Source organism: Capricornis sumatraensis, chromosome 1 (genome assembly GCF_032405125.1).
Source record: "Capricornis sumatraensis isolate serow.1 chromosome 1, serow.2, whole genome shotgun sequence".
NCBI classification, from domain to species: Eukaryota; Metazoa; Chordata; class Mammalia; order Artiodactyla; family Bovidae; genus Capricornis; species Capricornis sumatraensis.
In genome coordinates, this window is record NC_091069.1 from 73,891,068 (window position 1) to 73,909,720 (window position 18,653).

Genomic DNA, 18,653 nt, shown 5'->3' on the forward strand with positions numbered 1-18,653 from the left:
TAGGAAATATACAGACAAATTAATCCCTTTATAATTATTAGAGCTTTGAACCCTGGTAGCATGAATGGTCATAAGCTATTAGTTATCTGAATATACTAGACAGAGGTTGTTGCATGCTCTCTACCAGAAATATTACCTAAGGATAATATTAACTGGAAGTTTGGGTTTCATGACCTTCAACTCTATTTTTCTTTAGTTATAAAAATATTTTATAAATTACAGGTCTAGCAATAACTCTCCCAACTACATTGAGGAACATTTTGAGAGTCTGATAAAATTATGGATCCTGCCTCCACAAAAATGCACAGATGCACACAAGCAATTTGCATACAAGTTTGAAGATTCTTGGTCCCCTTGAAGCTTTTTCATACATCCCAGGAAAAGAATCTGATCTGTAATTTAATTAACTTGGCAATTCTGAGTGAATTGCTTAACCCATCTATGCCACAGAATCTTCGTAATTAAGGTGTAGTGAATAGAGATCTTTAACGTAGATAGATCTTTACATTCTTACACACACACACACACACACACACACACACATATTTGATGTTCTGCTAGAAAGCAATTCTTGAGTATAAGACTCATCCTCAGTAGGAAAAAATGGAAATGGAAGGCAGAGGTCTTCCCACCACTTGAAAAATTGAATCCTAGAGATTAGAAGCAATGAAGCCTCATGTCCCTGTTGCGTTGGACATAAACTTGTTCTCAAGTCTTGATTTCCAATTTTATCTTTTGTCTATTTGTGATAATAAAACAAGGGCACAGAAGGTATGTGTGGGAGTTAGACCCAAGTGAAAGATGAGGAGTGTCTTCTGCAATAAAAGACAATTGGAAATCATGGGTGACTGGGTAAGTCCATCTTATAGCTCATTAACACTGCCCATAATTGGCACAGATCATTGCTGAGTTTATCCTTATGAAGTAATTATGCATACATACATATGCAAACCTATATGTACATATAGAAATGGAAATTATTTCCATTAAATCAATTTTATTTAGGAGGAGAAATAGAGACCAGCAATTCCTTACTGCTACAGTACAGGCTTGTTCTATGCCAGCCCTTCATAGTATGGTCTATCTTCAATCCAAAAAAAGACTGTCTTTCTAAAAAAATTTTTATTGAAGTATAGTTAAATTATGATGTTGTGTTAATTACTGCTTTAAAAGTGACTCAGTTATACATGTATATACATTATTTTTCATATTATTTCCATTATGTTTTATCACAGGAGGACTGTCTTTAGTAATCTCAAAAAAAAAAAAAACCATAGGGAATAATTCTCAGTGTTAGTAAGTTAAGTGTTGAACAAAGGAATTAATTAGAAAAAATTTAAGCAGAAAATTAATGAGCACTTTTGAATTCCAGTTCATCCAAGTAAAGGAGTTTTTGGAATAACCCTCCTTCTTTCCCTCCCAACTCTTTCCATGTTCCTCTTCCTTCACTGTTGTCTTTTTCCTTCTTATCATAAACAATTATTTATGGTACACTCTAGGAAGTGCCTAGTTTTATAGAAAAAAAATTAAAGAAGATACAAAGGACCATCTGGGCAAGACATCAACCCTCAAGGTATTTACTACCTAGTGGCTGACAGAGGACACACTGAGAAAATCATTGTTTCTCTGTTACTCATAAACACATATAGATGGGCATGCCAAGAAGCAATATCTTAACAGCAGTGCCAGACATTTATAAGCACCTGCTCAATGCAAGGTTTGGGGCTGGCAAATATTTGTGAAACTAGTGTCTAGTCATTTGTTACAAATGCAGATTCCTGAGCAAAACCTCAGAAAGTCAGTAAGTCCAGGGTGAAGTACAACTTTAAATCATGATTTCACAGGAAAGTTCTGTGAGTAGTTGGCTCACTGTATGTTGAATGGAGACCTGTTTTATGAAATGCAGAACCAGAAAAACATAAGACATAGACCCTACCGTCATGAAGCTAGAGTCTAGCTGGAGAGATAGTCTGTGCACACAGGGAAGAAGAGCTACATGGTGGCTCAGGTCATGATAAATCATGGCTGAAATAGTGGAAGAAGTAGAAACTGAGGAGAGTCTTCAATAAATAGAATAAATACCTTTTATCAAGAGTGTTTATCTTTGCCTGTTAGCCATGGCCATCGTTCTTTTAATACCTTTCTTTTAGCCTTTAATCTGCATTCTCTAATTTGTTTACTTCTTACATCAGAGCTCACCGAAATGAATAGGAAGATATACTGCCCAATGCTTCTAGTAGCAACCTGTGGGAGTTGTGGGTCAGTGGTTATTTCAGTATCACCTCCAATAGAAATGCCAGTCTGCCTAAGATATGTGAGTGTTTGAAGCCATAGGAAATGTTGTAGAGGGGAGTTATAATCAGAAATCACAAAGAAATAAAAAACTGGCTACTTTTTTCAGATTAAGCGTACATAAGGTAGCTGTATATCAGTTCTACCAGAATATGGAAGACAAGTAACATCATGCTATTAAATTTATTTGAGCCTAAGTATTTGGGATTGTAGAATTTGTTTAACCTCCTGTAACATCTACCCAGGTGATCTGGTATGAAAAGATAAGAATTCCAGTTTAATTGAGCACTGATAAAACTCAATGCTTATGATCAAATACAGTGTGCATTGTTATTACACTTAGTCAGAAGTTGATAGTTTGCGTGGTACAATCTAATTGCAACAGAGTCCAGGAAATTTCATAGAAGATATATAATATAGTAAGGTAATATGGGTTTGTTTGGTTTATTTCATAAGTGCCCTTTTACTTATGTTTGCAGTTATCATGATTACTTCACCATCAACCTTTTTCTCAGATCATTTTGACCTTGCCGTTCTATATTCTCCAGTGAGGTCTCCTCTCTTCTCCTATTTTAGACTATTTATTTTTAGGGTTCCAAACTGGTGGCTATGCATTCTCAGCTTCTTAGTGTTAGAATTATTTTTTCTTATATGTATTATGGTACTTCCCTCCTGCACCCCTTCCTAAAGAACATGGAGTACATTTCCTGGAAATAAGGACATATGATTGAAGATATATAAAATAATAATTATGTCTACTTTCCTCTGGATCATTACCTAGCTCCCCAAGAAGGTACTTGGAGATGAGTTACTTGCCTAATGAGGGTGCAACAGTATATACATCAGAGGGTAGCCTTTGTGCTTCTTCTTGACAACTCTTGAATAAAATCCTACTTTCAGTTTCCTTGGTTGACAATTAGACCTAAAGCTCACTTTATTATTTCTCTCAAGTTCCATTATTTCTTTAAGGACCTGTTCACAGGTAAGATCTCAGGACAGGGGAACACATCAGAAATTACCTTGTGGAAATGCAGATTAATCCCAAATTCCCACTTTCTGAAATCTTCATTTATCTTAGTGCTATAATCTGCTTTTTTATCAATCTGTTTTCATCTATTGGCTCTTTCTCTAGCTGCAAAGTCAGTGAAGCATACCTATCAGATGGTAAAGAATCTGCCTGCAATGCAGGAAATCCAGGTTCAATCCCTGGATCAGCAAGACCCCTGGAGAAGGGAATGGCTACCCACTCCATTATTCCTGCCTGGAAAATCCCATGGACAGAGGAACCTGGCTACAGCCCATGGGGTTGCAAAGAGTCGGACATGACTGAGTGACTAACACTCTCACTTCATTTTCATGGCTCTTCTGAGCATCTGGTCATTCCTTTTGTCAATGTATCTTTAAAATAAGGGACTCAGCATGTCAAACCATATCCCATATGTGTTTTATGTAAAGTGTGGAAAAAAAGAACTACATCCTTCAATTAAATTCATGCTGTTTTTTATAACAGTTGCATCAAACTGTTGTCTATGATTACTTTTTTGTTCAGTGAAAATCTCATGGTACTTTTTTAAACTAAGAACTACAGAATCAGGTTACCCTCATCCTGTGCTTGTGCTACTGATTTTTCTCAAAGCCCCATGCAAGATTTTACATTTATGCATGCTAATTTTCCCTACTCTGAAGCATATGGTAGTCTGTTGAAGAGGATGCCCTGCCAGTTGAAATGTATTTTATGAGCTCTACAATAATTAAAACAATCTTTGCTCCTCTATGGACCGTCTAGACTCTTCCTAGATAAATTTAATTTTTATTTGCGTAAATAATATGTACACAGAAGAAGAACAAAACCCAGCTGTAAATTCTTATCTAGGACTTTGAGGACTGTAGAAAACAATGACAAAGACATTCTTTAGTAGGTGATATAACTATTGATCTTGTGCCACAGTGGTTTTCTGGCCGTCCAAGTTAACAACTTGTTGCTTCTATGCATTTAATCATGATGTGGTGCCCAAGAGTTAGGGCAATTGAAACTCTTTCATCAGACAGGTAATTGCATGTGTACATCAAAGTTAATAGTGGCCTTCTAGAATGATAGAATATTAAATGCAAGGGAATTGTTTGAATCAATATTTGTTTCTTGAAAACTTTATAAACAGCATTTGCCAAATAGGTGGTAAGCACCTGGTCAATAAGCATGTCTGAACTGCTTTGAAACCCTTTGAGTATGAAACTATATTAACTGCAGTAAGACTCATTCAGTTCCAATTCAATCCTATCTACAGGGCAGTTTCTATAAGTCAAGGTACATATTAGCCTTTTATGGACTTCAAGAGAGGACTGGGATGAGCCCAGTTTAAGATAAGGAGGCAATAAGCTCAAAGACTCCTTTCCTCAACTAGAACCAAACCCCCAAATGTTTCTTTCTGGATGAGATCAGGGCCTGGTACACATCCTGCTATAGAGCAGGTACTCAGTAAATATTTGTTCAATCAATAAATTATTTGATACTTTAAGGAATAAATGGAAAAATAAATGTATATCAGCTGCACCTACTCACATTTAGGTATACTGATTAGAAAGATGAGCTTATTACTAATAAGCCCACTTCAGAGACTTCCCGATTGAGACTGTATCTTTGGCAGGTTCCAGTTCCTTATTTCTAGAAAATAGAATGTTCTCTTCCTTTTCCCTGGCATGCTTGGGAAGGACAAAGAGAGAACACTTCCGATCAGGCCCAAAACATTCTTTACTCAAAGTCATTTTCTTCTTGTTCAAGGGCCTCAGATAGCCTTATCCCTCAATTATTATCTCTAATAGGCCCCTTTATTAAAGCAACTACCTTTCTAAAATGCATGTGGTTCTGGAGTAATCCAAAGCATATCCTGACCCATTAAAGTCACAGTTCTGGACAGTATGTTATTGACTTTCCTTAAGAATAAGTGTCACCCTGAGTCCAACATGGCTAACCAACTCACCTAAATAATCATCCTTACCAGAAATTAGTTATATTAGGTACATATTTACTTCCCCAAATTGATAACCTGACTTACACTGATTTAAACAGAAGATCATTTAGTTTTCATATTTAATAAGAAGCTCAGACGTAGGTGAGGTAAGGCTAGTGTAACTCCAGTAGAATAATGTCAAGTATTTAGACTCCTTCTTCTCCATCCTTAAAATATGATTTTGACCTCATGGTCTCAGAATGGGTATCTTTCATAGCAGTGATTCTGCATTTTGGACAAAAGGAATAAGATTTTGTGGCACAAAGAAGAAAAGGACATGCTGTCCAAGTCTGTCTTTGTAGAAAACCTTTCCCAAGAACTTCCATTTATATTCCCGCAAGATTAACGGGGTCACAAGGACACTCTGACTATCGGGAAGTTTGGGAAAGCAAGTTTCTTAGTGGGACATATTGCCATTCTATGTACTTTATTCCTCCCTACTCCCCAAAAACAGGTCATTCAATTTTCTGGGAAGATGGCAGAATAGATAATGAGTACAAATTAGAAGTTTCTGCTATAACTGCCTTTCTAAGCTTGATCTGTGATCCAAGGACTGGGCTGCCCTAAAAACTATAGGGACTAAAGTCACTGAATTTTAAAGTGAATCTTGGTATTCCTATATAGATACTACCCAGTAAGTCATAAGAAACTATTGGGTTCTTTAGAACCAGATCTGAGTCTTATTACAGTATTTTTGTGCTATTTTTTTAAAATCTGGGAAATTGTAACCTATTTTCCATTCCTTGATAGTAATCCAACTCTTGATTTTTTCTTTAATTCCCAGTTTTGGAAACCCAATGGATTCAAATTTCATTTGCCCAACTAACCTGTTTTTAATCTATTACTGGATTGAGGGATTTTTACTGGGTAAAAATAATATCATTTATTGCTCCAGATTCTGCTTATTTCAGCCACACTGGACAACTTCAAACTTCTTCTAAGACTGTATGATTGTAACAGTCAAATTTTATCCTATTGGATTGTAGATCTGTACTCTTCTAATTTGATTTTTGTGTATAGTTCCCTATTCCCTTTAATTTTCACAAATAATTCCCAAGTTTATACCGTAGGTTATTCCACCAAGTTAGAAAATATCACTCAAGTTATATATAAAACAATAAATATCTATGTTAATATATTTGTTCTCCTGCTTTTAATGTCTTTGTAGGCTATTGAGTTCAAAACTGCCTTCGCATCACTATTTTGACAAAGTGGTAAAAAAAAGGATGATTAAAATAAAAGTTAGAGCTTTGTTTACTAATCATCCACCATACCTCAGGTGTTTCTTAATAGTATGAAATGTAGGATTCTAGGCAAACTGGGTAACTGAGGAAAATGTAAAGATAAATAATAAGATTTTGTCACAACCCTACTATTTAGCTACAGAAAATTTCTGTTTTTAATTACCTGATATAACAGTCTTCAGCATAGAAAAAGTACAGCTTCCTTAAACATGACTCATAAGCAATAAACCTTTAAAAAAATGGGCTGTGAAAACAACATGATTTTACTTCCCATTTTATACATATAACTGTTGTTTGCCTCTATTAAGACTATGCCCTACTCCTCCTTGAATGTAAAAGCATTTTAAAGTGATTAAGATTTTCACATGATATTCAAGAGCACAGTTTTATACTTCAAATTTTCTCAAATCTGAATGCAATACTGACTGATGGCAGTAGTTATTGTTGTGAATCCAAAAAGGAAAGCAAACATTTGCTGAAACTTACATAGTTTTCAATTTTGTAATGCTAGCAAATGTGAGCTGCTTCAAAATAAAAATCACCTATATTTTCCCTAAATAATAAAAGAAAAACGCCTCACGTATCAGTTCGAAGTCCTCCTTGTTAAGCTAATTATCTTTAGCTTGTGTTGTGGTTTAGTTTATTATTATTATTATTATTTTACATGCTGTGTGAAGGTTTGCTCAAGGCTGTAAATATAAATGCTGCTGCTGCTGCTACTGCTAAGTCGCTTCAGTCGTGTCCAACTCTGTGTGACCCCATAGATGGCAGCCCACCAGGCTCCCCCGTCCCTGGGATTCTCCAGGCAAGAACACTGGAGTGAGTTGCCATTTCCTTCTCCAATGCGTGAAAGTGAGAAGTGAAAGTGAAGTCGTTCAGTCGTGTCCAGTTCTTCACAACGCCATGGACTGCAGCCTACCAGGCTCCTCTGTCCATGGGGTTTTCCAGGCAAGAGTACTGGAGTGGGGTGCCATTGCCTTCTCCAATAAATATAAATAAGGGCTTTTTAAAATCGATTTTATTGATTGGCTGAGATGGTTTGTGTTTGGGGAGCTCTTGCAGTTTCTCTAGAGACTATGTAAATTGAAAAAAAAAAATCAGTATCACTTGAAAAAATAACCCAAACTGTGATTTAACAGTACAAAAGAGGGTACTGTCTAATCCCTCAAGTAGGAAATTGCCTTTCTTAATGACCTGTTGCTTTCATACTGTTTCTGGCTCCTACTGCTGAAGGAAAAAAGACCCACCTTTACTTTTTTACTGTTTACTAGCCTCTGAAAGGCCTGGCAGTAAATAATCATTGAAATGAGTAAATTTTAATAATAGTAGTAAAATGCATGACTGATAAGATCTACAGGTCTCATTTGGACAACCGTGATTACTGTTCCAAGATAGGAGATAATATTATATGGCAACCTGAAATGAGAAATTAAGAATTTGGCTTAGTGCAGCAATGAGCATGTGACTCGTCTGTGGCTTGTCTACATGGTACTATAAATGTTAGATGGAATAAGATAGCACATGATCCCAAACTGATGAATTTCTGAAGTAGGCAGGTATTTCTGCGTTATACTTTGATTTTTTTCCTTGCCAATAAGAAAGGAAACAGATTATGTTTGCAGCTGATCTTCCATTGACCATTGAAGTGTTCAATCAGAATTTAATCTTCTGTTTGCTATGCTAGGAAGTAGCATTATTTTAAAGCAAACCACTGTGACTTGGACTTACACCGTTCCATTCTCAATATCTGGCTCCTAAATTTCATTAATGAGTGGCATTTTACATTGCACAGAAAATTGTACACTATTATATAGCTCCATTCTTAAAAATTAGAACAGCAAATCTGGTTTTAATTATTTAAGGGTGATGGTAGATAGACATTTCTTCTTTCTATTTGGATGTGAAACATTTGCTCAAGTCTAGAAATGTTTCTTGTATCTCTTTGATTAGGTGTCTAAAACAATCAGGGTAAACTAGTTCATTTGAAAATAATATACAAGGCAGTCATCGTGTATGCATTTAAAAAATTACCAGATATGCTTTGTTTTAATACCTATCATGTGTTAAATATTGAAGATGACACCATATGCCTAATGAAAGCTTCATTAGGAAGACATTAGTAGATTAATTCCACTCGCTGGGTGGTTTATTTTATTTAGAATGCAATAAGGTAAGTTCATTAGTTTGCAGACATAGTGTTTTCTACTGTACCTCAACACAGCTAGGAACAGTTCCACAGAGGTCCACAGATCTACTAACACCTGTCAAGATAAACACACAAGTCTCTGGGGGAATCATCTCAGCAACAGAACAGAGAAAAGCTGAGGAAAGTAATTCTTTCGTGAGAGAAAAAGAAGACAGTTGAAAAAAAAAAAAACAACTGATTAATGATTTTTGGAAATGCCTCTCAGAGGTCATATATTTTTATACAAGTATCAAAAAATATATCCTATATTTTAAGAATAAATATTTTGGAAAATATACTACACATGTGGAAATAAATATAAATATCCTAAGAGATTCAAATGGAATGATCATTCAATCTGAATTGAGCCACTGGAAGTTTTCCCAAAACCTATAGCTAAGTCTCTCATCAATCCCAGAACAGGTATATTGGATTATATGTTGCTATAGTGATATTATTTGAATGGTTATAGTTAAAATGCTGCCAGTATTTCCATTTTAAAACCCTATTTTCAAGGATTTATAAGTTGGCTATAAATGTTTGCTTGGCAATTCAACTTGGCAGCTAGCAACTTTGCTTGGTGATATTTTATTTTCCTTTTACATAGAAGAGGAAAGACAGACATCTGTATACAACATGAGTAGGAAAATGACAATGAATTCCATTATTCTTCATAGCCAATTTATCATTCAAACTGAAGTTTAACCTGAATTTCTTACATATTTTAGGCAATGAACGAGCTCATCAAAAGCCTACAAGGATAAATTGAATAGGGTTTGTTTCATTTCTTTTGTTTTTTGGTTTGTAAGGAGTTTTTTAAACTCCTACATACGGAGATACATTTAATCTATTATTTTGATATTCCATTCATTCAGCACAATGATAGTATAAATATACTATTACATACCTCAGGTATTTTTTTTTTTTTTAGGTATTTGTGATAGTCTATACTTGAGAGAGTTTAGCAAATAACTGACAGAGTTTAGAAAATTTTCCAACAATTTTATAGAAGAATAAATGAGCTATTAAAGAGACATAGGAAGAAGAAAAGATAATTTTTTTACAGAAAGAATTGCATGAGCAGTGCAAAAGTGAAAACATATAGTGTGTTTAGGGAAGAGAAGTTCAAGTGTCTGGAGCCTAGGATGTTTGCAGGAGAAGTGGCCGAAGTTGAGATAAAAATAAGATTGAGGCAGGATGGAGGCAAATTTTGAAGGGCTTAATATGCCATGGTAAAGAACTTTGAATTACGTGGAACACCAATCTTTGTAGTGGGATAATCACACTAACTTAACTGTAGTGCTAACTTCAAAATATCACTCTTACAAAGTGTGTAATCTATTTGTCCTAAATTGGATGGTGATTAGATTATAGATCCCAGACAAACCTATTTAGAGATTCAGTTCAAATTGCATGATTAGATTCTTTTCAGTGAATTCAAATGGCAACATATGCTCCAGAACATATATCCATAAAGATAGATCAGATTGGTTTTATGCTCCAAGTACTCCAGCGTTCAGGAAATTGAACTCATGGTATGGGTAAGCTGTCTGGTTCTAGATTTGAATATCTTTATTTACTAAGAAATTTGCAAATTACATCTCAGTTTTTATATCACCCTAATTTGCCTTATAGTTGTCCTTCAACGCTAGTTCTATTCTCAACAGTCCCATGTTGCTTTCTTCTGCAGCAATGCATGTGGCAGACTGTGCCACCGCTGATGCAGGTGACAGCTCCCAGGTTGTCAGTTTTTGTCACTGATCTTTCCCGTAGTTGATGCTGGTCAGACTGAGAACCTGAAATGCCAGGACCTGAAAGGGACTACTTTTTTTCTTTTCTTTTTTTAAATGGTACCTGACTATTTGGATGATTAGGTTTTATATGGAAACAAGCATTATCACCTGCCTAAGGCCACATGGCTAATAAGTTAGTAAAGTCAGATTCAGAGTGTAATGTCATGCAGTCAATCCTGAAAAAACTCAGTCCTGCCTCTAGCCACTGGCTAGGCTAACTGAGGAAAAGCTCAAATTCAAAAGATGAGAGAGAAAAGAAAATAGTTTTTTTCTAAGTAGAATGAAAGGAATTTATAGTTACATGGTGTGAAATGAGAACATCTAGGTTTATAAGGTAGACATCTTGAAGTCTTTAAAGAATGCTTTAAAGAAGAGCTCTGGGAACAGCACTGCTGTCTATGTTTAGAGTACACAGCCAGAGAGGCGAAGTTATGGGTAAGGAGCTTAATTAGAAAGCCCTCCCGGTGTTGGTTAATAAAACCCATGTTCAAGACTTTGACATTCAGACAGAGCAGTGGTTCTGAAAATCTAGTTCCCCTGGGCCAGCAGTATGAGCATTACCTGGGAACTTGTTAAAAATGCAAATTATCAGGCCACTGTACAGATCAAGGGACTCAAAAGCAAAGCAATCTATAATTTAATAAGCCGTTCTAGTGATTCTCAGACACACTAAAGTTTGAGCACCACAGTTTTAGAGAAACAGAATAATGGAGGTGGCTGAACTTGACTGAGTGGGAAGAGTCTGAAATTGGGCAAAATTAAAAATCCTGTTACAGCTCATTATTGGTATGTCTTTAGTCACTATCTAAAATATGTACATGTGAGTAAGTGGCAGTAACTTATATTTAGTACTTAATATATTTTAGAGGCTGTTCTATTTCATTACACAGTGTTATAATCATTTTACATACAAGGAAATGGGAGTAAGGGTCCATTAAACCCAGTGTCAGATGGATAATAATCACAGAGTCCGATTCAAACCCACAGTCCAGGCACTCAAGCCACATATTCTTCCTCTACACTATGAATGCAGTCCCATCAGACCGCATGAACCTAGGGAAAATTGTCAGCAACACAACTTCATTTAAATAACTATACAAACAATGTAAGATGCTAGTGATTGAAAGTATATGATTGGTTGGTGCCAAAGTAATGCCCACAGCACTTAAAGAGGCAGTTGATAATGAAATGTCTATGACCCAGCCTTGGTGCTTAGGCAATGAATTTTAGTCAGATGTCAAAATTAAGTTTTAATTTAAAAGGGCAAGAGAAAAGATAGGGAGCATAAAATATTTCAGGCCTAAACGCCACTAACTGTGATTGAATAAATAGATTCATATTTCACACATCAAACCACAGGCTTTAATTTATTTTGAGTAAACTGGGCATCGTGCTGTCTCATGCTGGGTTCCTGCTACTCTCCCTCCTTTGGGATATCAATGTGGAGCTTCTAGGTAGTAGGTACATGGACTGAATTCACCAGTCTACATCCATGATGAGACTATGGGGGGGGGGGGGATGAAGGTGCACTTCCAGATAAGTAAACACATCATAAGTATATCTGAATTTTTGGTATCATTATTACTTTTGTGGACCTCAACTTTATCATCTGAAGAAATTGAACTACAAGATTTCCAGGGATGCTTCTAGTCCTGGCAAGTTTCCTCCCCCCGCCCCCTTCCCTCCCTCCCTCCCTTCCTTCTCTCCCTCCTTAATTCATTCTCTTTCTTCCTCCCTCTCTCCTTTTTGCCTTCCTTTCTTTTTCTTTTTTTCCTTTGTCTCTTCTCTCTTTCCCCGATTTTTTATCAGAACACCTTTAGGGACCTGCAATAACCCACAAGGTAACAGGATCAGAGGTTTGTCTTTACAACTTCACAGATAGCATCCTCTCCCGGGTCTCCCCCTCTTCACTATCTCTCAGTCCCCACCCAGAAATGCAGGTAGATGGATACATGGGTTCTCTTTGCCTTTCTTGTGCTGACATCAGTAGAAATGCAAAATGCATGATTGACACTCTCCTCATTTTTAATTTTTAAAAGATTGGCGCTGCCTGTGGGTTTTAATATACTTCCTCTCTGCTGTTTTAGCGTCTACTTTTCTATTTTAAAAGCTTAATACTGAGCTGTAACCATTTCCAATTAAGTTTTAAGAGAAATACAAAAAGGTTGAAAGTGTCTGCCTGACAACCATCCTGCTTCTTGAGGCGGAAGGGTTGATTTTAGGAATAGGAAAAAATAGTTTAAAGTGACCTGTCCTTTTCCATTTCTGTGCACACTTCCCCTTCTCCATGCTCTTCTCCTCTTTCTTCATCTATTTTCTTTCTTTTCTCCCCTCAGCTTTCAATCCCATCTCCCATTTCTTCACATTAAATCACCTGCCTTCTCGTCCACTGTGAATCATTGCTGGTGAATGAATCTAGAATAGCCTCCCATTTATAGATATTATATTCTCTTGGTAGATCTTGGTACACAAGGTGGTCAGAGGCAGAGGAGGGTGAACCAGTCTTCCAAGCATTCCCACAGGTCCTAGTGGATTTAAGACGCAGACCAACTTTTGCTACAGAAGCAGACATTTATTACCAAGTAGGTACAAAATCTTATAGCCTGTTATGGAAGCTGGATGAATTTCCAACTCCTGGTTCTTTTAAGCACCACCTCCCACAAATGTCTTGCAAATAGAATTTCTTGAAGCAAATATGGCAGTATTTCAGTGATAGCATTCAGATCCTCGTCTGTTAGAATTAAGTGTTGAAGGGATCAGTGAGCACTGGTTTCATATCGTTTTGTGATGACTAAATGAACTCACTCTTTTACATCTCTCAGAGTTGTGACATTACAAATATGTCAGTTCTTATTATTACTAATATTATGGCACTATTGCTTACAGTAAAGGGTGAAAGGTCTCTTAGATCTGCATAGCCTATTTAAATAGAAGCAAAGCATATTCATAAAAATTTTGACCAGTCCACATATCTTGAATGTTAATGATTTCACCAAAGACAACCCATTCTTAACCTCCATTAACAAACTGACAAGCCATTTATGTCATTAATGATAACCTGTTTCCAACATATATTCCAATTAATGAGCAAAGCCATATCATGATTAGAGATGATGATAACTCAAGCCTTCTACAAGCCCCCTCTGACTTCTGTGGTTCTGGCTGAAACATTAGAGCATGCATTCCTGGTGAAAGCAACCAGTTCTCCTGAGACATAGAACAGTACTAACTCACATTTGTATCACATTGTCCATGCTGAAATATTTCAGAGTGAATTACGGGCAGCCAAGCCCTGTGTCTCCTCCAAACAGTCGTTTACTCACGTGAGAACATATGTCAGCGTTGCCTCAGTTTCCTTTAAATAATACACTTCCAGCCTCAGGAATGGACACGCTGAAAGGACATCAAGAGTAAACACAATCTTTATTAGCTTCATCCACGTTAGGCATGAGTTTGCTCACAAGACTTTTCTCTACTCTCTAGATAGAATTGCTCCTTGTTCCACCAAATTACAGTCATTTATAACAAATATTGCAGCATCTGTATCACAGAATCCAACCCAGAACCTCCTAAGTATTGCAAAGGTGCCCCAGACAGCTACAATTTCTTCTTCCAAGGTATTCATAAATATTTCCTCTTAAGCCCTTGAGACTCCAGTAAAACTGATATTCCTGGCCTATGCCTTCCCTAACCCCACCTTCATCTCCCAAGGCCTGAGACAGTGGAAGACAGTCAGGGGAGTCTTTTGTTCGAGTACTCTTGGAAGTTTCATCAAAATCTTCTACACTTACTCTATTCCTATTTCTGTCATTTATACAAATCATTTCCCAAATTCCACCCCCTCCTTCTTGTTAATTCAAGGAAGTCAATCGCTGTTTTTCACGGGTGTGACCTCACCTCTGCAATAAAATTTATAACCCCAAATCAGCACTCATGGCACCAAGGTGATCCTTAACAGAGATGCACAGAATGGCGAAACATTTGAGTCCTCAACACCCACCTTCCCAGTTGAGGTCAAACAAGGCAACATTCTGCCTTCAGCTTATATTGTAAACAAATGTCCTTTGTGTGGTCTATTTAGTACCATATTTTTCACATTTCTGTTCTTTTTGTTTGTGATTTTGTTGTTTAAAACAGTCCCTAAACATAATGCTGAAGTGCTGTTTAATGTTCCTGAGCGCAAGAAAGCCATGATATGTCTTACGGAGAAAATAAGTATGTTAGAGAAGCTTCATTCAGGCTTAAGTTATAGTGATCTTGGCTCTGAATTCAGTGTTATGAATTAACTATATATATATATATTTTTTTTTTTTCAGTAAAGATGTCTTTAAACAGAAAACACATAAAATAAGGTTATGTATCAATCTGTTGATGAAAATACTGTGAGCAGAGACTTGTAGGAACCTAACCCAGAGGAGCAATGGTTTGGTATTCCCTAAATCAGTGTTCATAGTCACTTTTTAGACCATAACTTCTGTAAATAATGACAATTGACTATATGCATTAAGACATAAATTTTCACTTCACAAATGCCGGGCACTAGAGGGAGTACAAACGAAGATTTGTTTCCTCTCCCCTTCAGGAATCTACTATCTAGTTAGGAAGGGAAGGACAGATCATCACCCTTAACCAGGCTATCAGAGAACCATGCAGTGTTCTACATATCTATAGATGGAAAGGGACCAGATGAATGGTATAGGCCCATCAGCTTCAATATGTTAGACCTCTACAGAGGGAGAGACATACTGCCTGTACTCTCTGGAGTGTCTGATATATTTTAAAGCCCTCTCTCATTAAATATTACATTATACCCTTCCTGCCCTGTGGGATTGTTAGGAAAGACAGGGACATGACTGTTTTATAAAGGAAGCCACAGAGCCTTGGGGAGATGCTAGGTTACTAATGTGACATAACCGGTATTTTAAATGGCAGTGCCAAGAAGGCAGCCCAGATTTCCCATTTCTTAAATTAGTGCTCCTCATTTTTCTTTTTGAAGCTTACTGGATGTTTTAAAAATGGATATTGACAATCTAGTGAATTAAAACCCACATGCTAAAAAGTAACAAAATGAGAGAAAATGGATTGGGGATAAGGATGGGAACAGGACACAGTGGAAAGTGCTGGATTCGGGTTCTCTTGATCTTTGAGCAGTTGTGGTAAGTTGGGAGACATGGTGTATTTAAGTAGATAAAAGCACCTTCACTAGCCTGACTAAGCTATTTAGGCTATGGTTTTTCCAGTGGTCATGTATGGATGTGAGAGTTGGACTATAAAGAAAGCTGAGCGCCAAAGAATTGATGCTTTTGAACTATGGTGTTGGAGAATACTCTTGAGAGTCCCTTGGACTGCAAAGAGATCTAGCCAGTCCATCCTAAAGGAGATCAGTCCTGGGTGTTCATTGGAAGGACTGATGTTGAAGCTGAAACTCCAATTACTTTGGCCACCTGATGTGAAGAGCTGACTCATTTGAAAAGACCCTGATGCTGGGAAAGATTGAGGGCAGGAGGAGAAGGGGACAACAGAGGGTGAGATAGTTGGATGACATCACTGACTCGATGGACATGGGTTTTGGTGGACTCCAGGAGTTGCTGATGGACATGGGGGCCTGGCGTGTGGACTCCAGGAGTTGCTGATGGACATGGGGGCCTGGCGTGCTGCGGTTCATGGGGTTGTAGAGTTGGACACGACTGAGCGACTGAACTGAACTATTACATTTTCAGTAAAATAAGGTAAACTTTTGCAAAGGATGTAAGGTGTTGGAATGCTACACGTTTGATTAGGCAGTCCCTGTACACTGGTAACATAGTGACCACCAGAGTCCCAGGATTGACTCTGAATGAACTACAAAGCAGTATATATATCTAAATGGCCAATTGGATGGGTGGATGATTTGTATCAAATCCTTCTAGAACTCCTTTTTTCAATACATAATTTTGTTGGTGTAAGAGATTATATAGACAGTAAGTAGCCTGTGAGAGGCAGTGCTTATTCAGAGTTGGGTTTTTTTTGTCTTTAAATAGGAATAAACACCAAAAAATGTCCAGCTACTAATCATGCCATAGTTTTTATCTTCTTTTAGAAATCAGGGAACTCTTTTAATCATACTTCCATATCCTGTCTACTAGCCACCAGTGTGGAGAAGGCAATGGCACCCCACTCCAGTACTTTTGCCTGGAAAATCCCATGGACGGAGGAGCCTGGTAGGCTGCAGTCCATGAGATCGCTAGAAGTCGACACGACTGAACGACTTCACTTTCACTTTTCACTTTCATGCATTGGAGAAGGAAATTGCAACCCAGTCCAGTGTTCTTGCCTGGAGAATCCCAGGGACGGGGGAGCCTGGTGGGGTGCTGTCTATGGGGCTGAACAGAGTTGAACACAACTGAAGCAACTTAGCAGCAGCAGCAGGACTGGTCGTCCTGGCTAAGTCTACTTGCCATGGCAAGATTTTTACTCTCAGTTATGTGTTGTCTTTTCCAGGGCACATTGCTTCAGCTTAAAGATTCTTCATTTCACCAATAGAATATAATGTCCTCTCTTCCTTAGAGGTTAAGGAATTTTTATTTCCTGATTTATTGGTGTGTTTTTTTTCTTATGAAACATGATAATAGAAGAGCAGAACTCCACCCATATAAAAGATCATCATAACTGTGCTTTTACAGAGATCTTGGGGGTTCTTAAAGAACCTTGAAATGTTGGACCAAGACACAAACATTCTCATTCATACTGTTTCTCTCTTTTGTCATCCTTTCTCAGCTGTCTCCTTCTTTCTCTCTTTCATTCTCTCTTTTTCTGTCTCTTCCTCAATGGGCAGATTTACTCATTCTTTTTCCTCCTTGTGTAGTTTGGCTGCCTGCACTGCTACTGCCTTATATGAGATATGATATTGTAGTAGGAACCAGGGCTCTTTGTTATGAGTAATATGTGTAATTAACAGATCATCAAAACTGATGCTTGAGTAGATGGTGTCAAGCCATATTTCGCAGATTCGATTTGAACACCTGGCAGAACAAGTTTGGTCCAATAAAAAGAGCCGAATTCTTTCTCTTTTAAGAGCTCTCAAGACACTGGTTACATCTAAACCATAGGGGTAGGGGACGGGTGCCATTTGCCGTTGTAATTCAGACGGCGGGATCACCTGGCAGAGGAGGGAGAGTTGCCTTTTAGGTGTTCCCCGCATCGCGGTACACGTGTCCCTTTGATGTGTGGAGAACGCTTGAGAGAGGCAAAGCAGGGCGATTTTTGTGGGAAGCCAGACCAGCCTCCCTCGTTACATAGGCTCGTCCTCTGCATTGCATCCGAGCTTCAGTGATTTGCTGTTTGGAGACTGCAGATTTGCATAGAGCCCCTCGCTTCGCCAGCTTGTGTGGTTTTTCTTCTCTCTTTTTTTTCTTTTTCTTTTTCTTCCCCCCCCCCACCCCTCCTTTGTCTGCTTCTGCTTTTCCCCAGCTCTCTTTCCCCCGTTCGATCCCTGCTTCTTTCGTAAGGGTGCACTCTTCCCTCTGAACCCCTTGCCGGGCGTAAGTGTCAGGAGGCGGTGGACGCGGAGATTGCCTCGGGAGCAGGCGATGCGCGCCGCTGCTCCGCGCGCTGCCCGGGGGAGGCTGGCGCGAGCGGGCGAGCCGGCCCGAGCTGAATGGAGCGAAGGGGCGCCTGGAGTCCATGGGGTCTGCTTCTCCCTTGAAAGGAGGTTGGGCCGGCGAAGTGGCCTCCTCGGTTCCCACACACAATGCTAAATGGATTTACCTAGTGGATTCGCGGTGGATGGCTGTCATGTAGAAGTGAGGACCCTCCGGGAGGAGCTTTAAACCGTTTCCCCGCTCCCCACCCCCCGGCACGCACTCGCCCGAAACTCTTTGGGAGTATCTCTCGAGAACCTGGAGCCCTGGAAATCTGGGAGCAGCCGCCTGCTCCGCACTTGCTGTTCCCCGGGACTGCCTTTCCGGACAAGCCCCTATCAGCTGCATTCGCCTCGGCTATGTTTCGGAATCTTTGGGGTGCAAGGCACGGTGGACTCCAGGACCCCGAGAAGACTGTCCGAAGGAGGGAGAGGATGGGTGCCCTGGCGCGGTGAGGCGGCCGGCCCTGCAGCCCACCCTGAGCTGCCCGCTCCCCAGCGCCCTCTTCCCTC

General features: G+C 38.6%; 1 protein-coding gene across 17 annotated transcripts in view; it reads left to right on the plus strand.

The window, feature by feature from the left end:
- NRXN1 (neurexin 1) overlaps positions 1–18,653 on the plus strand; it is a 1,215,464-nt gene that overhangs the window by 732,393 nt on the left and 464,418 nt on the right. The window lies entirely within an intron of this gene.